The sequence below is a fragment of the Telopea speciosissima genome, chromosome 7 (genome assembly GCF_018873765.1).
Source record: "Telopea speciosissima isolate NSW1024214 ecotype Mountain lineage chromosome 7, Tspe_v1, whole genome shotgun sequence".
NCBI lineage: Eukaryota > Viridiplantae > Streptophyta > Magnoliopsida > Proteales > Proteaceae > Telopea > Telopea speciosissima.
This window is the reverse complement of record NC_057922.1, coordinates 54,793,007-54,797,821: the sequence shown is the minus strand read 5'-3', so window position 1 is coordinate 54,797,821 and position 4,815 is coordinate 54,793,007.

Below are 4,815 nucleotides of genomic sequence, written 5' to 3'. Positions count from 1 at the left end.
GTGAATTACCTAAAAGCTTGCCACCGGCCCAGCTCCACCTGAGGTCATATATACCCTGGACTGGCCATTACACACTTCTGTCAGGCTTGGGGTTGGTCCGGTGAACCAATCCCAGTGCCCCCCAAGATTCATTCAGTGACTTACTGGTGCTTTATGACCTTAGAGATTATATCAGCTTTAGCTTGACTTGGTAACTGTCGCGAGGCTATTTCCTTCACTCTGCAGCAGTGCAGTGCAAGGGTAGGGTCATATCTTCGTTGTCACAAACCTATCTTTCTCCTTTTTGCCCCCCTTCCCTGTGCAATGCAAAGGAAGGGCTACACCTTGCTTTTTGTCCATCTTTATTCAATACCACTAAAAGGTTATGCACAAAACCAAGAGAAAAACATTGCTCTGGCCATTGCATTTTTGGGACTCAAATCCCACTCTCAACCCAATGCAGCATGTCTGCAGTGTGTCTGTCCTTAAGTAGCTACAGCCCAACAACAGTACAATAGTAGCAATAGAAAGAGAAGCCTTACCTTACCCACTGCTAAGGAGAATAGATATCTGATGGGAATCTCAAACCATAATTTGTGTCATCCAAACTATGAATTAACAGGGTACAAGTGACCCGTGCATAGACTATTTGCGCTTCCAACTTCCCATAAGAGCAGAGAGGGAAAAGGAAAAGCAACTCAAATACTTTTCATTTGTTTATCAAACAAACTAATTATCCTAATCCAACTCTATATAAAATTTTTTTGCAACTCCTGAAAAAAGTTGACTCCTTTCCTAGACAAATAAACATAATAACTCAAAATGAACTCTTTATCAAAAGTTCCAGATATAGAAATTCTGGCACAGACTGACATCCTGTTGCTAAATTGGCCATAACTTCCCCCAATTAAGCCCGGAAATGGAAGATTATAGTCTTCTTATAAAGGTAATCGAATAAGCTCTCAAATGGCACCAATATTGCACAAAATAAACAAGTTTTGACCTTGCATAAATTGTCTGCAAGAAAAGTTATGGAAATACCCATAAAACAACATAAACCCCCCTCCCCACTAAAAAAAACCGCACACCAGTCTTCTTGAGTTAATATGGACTTCCAAAAGTAGAAATTCCCTTAACTGAAGCTAAATTTAGTTCAGGTTCAACTCCGTCCAAGACTAACTGCTTGCCATCTATGCGGTTCTACATCACCTATGTCAACTACAGCATCTGGCACACCAAACCTTCACCAACCTCGCAGTTGGTTACCCTAAAAGCACAGTTTTTTTCATGGACCACACCACCAATGACCAAACTACATTGCTGGCTCCGCAAGTTCAACATGCACAGCTGATGCTACACAAGAGCCAGTTGCAAGGGTTGACAGTAATCCACTAAGATTTTTTTCTTGTGTAACAGAAGGCTTTTTTTCTTTTTCAGGAACACAATAACTCACTTGGTGTCTTACCACATTCTAAAAGACGCAATTTTGTCCATGTATACCAACTCTGAGAATTCAGTGAGGTAGAAGGGAAAACAAGTATCAAAGAGAACAAAACTTAAAAAAAAAAAAAAAAAAAAGAATCTGATGCACGCTTTGGTTGTCAACTACTGCATGTGCAATGAGATAAAGCATTGTGTTAGTAATGTTGAAGTTCTGCATCAATGACTAGAAACTAAATAGGAACACCAGTACAGTAGTAGTGTTTTCACAGAAAAGTGCATGTGCATGCCTAAAAGCTTTCAGGTCAAGGGTAAAAAGGAATACCAAGACCTTCACTGATGAGTGATGATTCTTTGGTGGTTGGTGTGGTGTCAAGGCTAGTAAACTTATATTAATCTTCTTTTCTTACTATCAACTTGGAAGTTCATATATTTACTAATGGCAGCAAAACAACATAAAAGCCTGCAAACGGTGATCTTAAAGCATTCAAATTTAAGCTAACGGGTGCTGTTCAATATTGTATCTTTTCGGCGTCAAACCATGATAAATACAAGAGAGATTCAAATTAGTGCAGCTGGTCACTTCAACAGTTAGAAACAGTAGCATCTTTCTGTAATCATATCAGAAAAATTTAATACCACATGGAAGAGTCACACTATTTGCTTATACTCTAACTAGGATGAAAAAACTGTGAATTGGAAGATATCAAAACGAGCGAGTTAACATGGTACAACACAAGGAGGTTCTCCAATTGTTGCAATCAAGCAACCAATACATACAGCTAGGCCAACTTAATAATTGCGCTAAAATTTCATATTCTAGAATCTATCTAAAATGGAAAAATTAACCAGAATTTGTACAAAACCTTGTCATTCACTCTAAGTAACCTGAAAACAATGGTTTTCATTCTATCTTTAAAATGAATTGCCAACCAAACAGCAAAAAATGGCCTCATTTGATAAAGAATGCCAGGGGAAGAGGTGGGGAGGGATCAGAAAACCCCCAGAAGACTTCCTGTACTGCAATAGCTACTGACCCATTAACAGTAGTCGTTGGTGGTGGAGTAGGAGCAGTAGCTACTGCTGAACACCAAATCTTCAAGTGTTTCAGGTGCTTGTTGGATCCAATTGAGAGGACCCACATCCATTTCAAAGCAGTTGGTGCTTCCATCAGACGCATTCATCACTGTTAAACTCCCATTGATGATCTCTTCCTCACTGTGGGTAGGATACGAGTAGTATCTCAGAGGCAGGGGCATGATTTGATGATCAGAACACTGTACTTCCCCTATTTCAAACCCCTTCCTCTGCTTCCCGTTTAGAAGATCAATCTGAACATTCACTGCCAAAATCTTTGAATCAATCTCGTTCTTCAATTCCTGCAACTGTTCCATAGAAAACCCATCAAGGGAGTCTCCTCCCTGAAGCCAGATTTTGGGTTTCTTTGTAGCTTGGCCCTTCTCTATGCTCTGAGTCTCCTTTTGATCTTCCTTCAAACACATATTAGAAATGTGTTTCCTTCGTTTCCTATGATCCGTGCTAGTGTATCGTTGTATAAGACGCAAAATTTCATCCTGATTCTCTGGCCAAATATGGGAACATTGGTCATTCCCAGGTTGAGATTCAGGTACAATGACCATAAACCCCTCAATACCACAGAGGGTCGTGAGCTCACGCAGCTTCTTCTTCAAACCCTCTGTTCTCTTTAGAAAGGAAACTTTTTGCCGCTTCTCACAAGCTAAAACCAGATTCTCCTTCTTCTTAGAACCCTCTGCTGAGTGCTTCATCGTCACTCCTCTGTTTCTACCACATGAACAGAGAAATCGAAAACCAAACTCGAAAACCCACGAAGTATCCCAGCTGGAGATTGCAAACCCAGAAATTTGAAATAGGGGAAGTAAAGTGTTCTTACCTGCTCCTGTTGCCCTCTTCTTATTAGCTTTTGATCGAAGGATATGACCGTTGTAGATTCTCCAAGATAGATGCAATAATCAAAATTTCAAGATTGAGATCAGAAGACGCGTAAAATCGAAGGAATATGACCGTTATATTCTTGCCGCGTCAGCGCGGGTGCGGGAAAACAAGTTTGGGTTATGTTATTGACACTTGCAAATCCAAAAATTACAAAACCTACTCCTTTACGTTACACTTTCTTAAAATTGAAATTAATTAATTATTCTTCTAAAAAAAAAAAAAATAGACTCCATGTGGGATTTTTATCGTCTCAAGTATATTTTCCACAAGTATACGTCAAGTGCATAGTTTGATGAGCGACACGTGGTAAAAATGAATCGAAAGGTTGAAATTGAAAAACGAAATTCACTTCTCCTCAACATTAATACCCGATGGATAGTTTCTCTCTCCTCTTTGGATCTTTCCCTCACATCGATCGCCTCTCATTCTCTTGTCGGAGAAATCGTCGGAGACGACAATCAGAAGACGTCTCTATCTGCAGATTACTAAAACCTTGTGAAGATTGGCGTGGAGGAGAACCAGCTGAACACAGATCTGCTTTTACTAAAGAAAGAATAAAGATCACTAAAGAAGAGGCGATCAACGTGTTTCTACAAAAAGTATTTCTGCAATTGTTTTCCTCTCTCCCCAAGAGCGTTTTCCTCTCTCCCCAAGAGCGTTTATGCTCCAAGGTCATAAAAACAAAGAAGTTCACGATACTATGAAAATGAAGAACCATTCTGAAATTAAAGAAAAAATATAAAAAAATTGCGATTTGCACTCACAAAACAGAGGATTATTAGATAAACGGGAAATCATAAGGCAAACCCACGAAGATCCTTTTATTTGATGATGCCGACGAAGACAAAGCCATACAATAACAAAGATATGGGAATGGGAATGGGAATGGCTTTGCAAGCATTGCTTCTTGCCCATTTCCCTAACAGAAGCAAAAGACCCAAATTGAAATGACATACATCGCTACCGCACTCTGCATTACTAACATCAATTTCTTAAGAACAAATCTAAATGGGTACTTCAGCCCAACGCCTTTCCCCTTTATTCAAACACTGGAACCACCGATTTGGAATTTGCAATTAGATTGCTAGAACAAGACCCGGAACGTCTTAGGAAGCTTGCACTTAAACGACGAAGACGACGATGCTGAAGAAGGAGAAGCAGATGATAGTGACGATTGGTTTGAGTTTTCAATGAATCGAGTAACAGTGAGGGATGAATTGAAGTACTCTTTGACTTGGGTGATTATCCCATCGGTAGTTACCGTCCAAGAGTGAACCCACGAAACTGAATGATTCTGATCGGTGCCTTCACCGAGGACCGTAGAGACAATAACAGTGAAGGTAAGAGGAGCGAAAATGAAAGCTGGTCTGAAGAAGCTTCAGTGAGTAATCGCATCATATGCTGGTGAGAAGGAGGATAGAG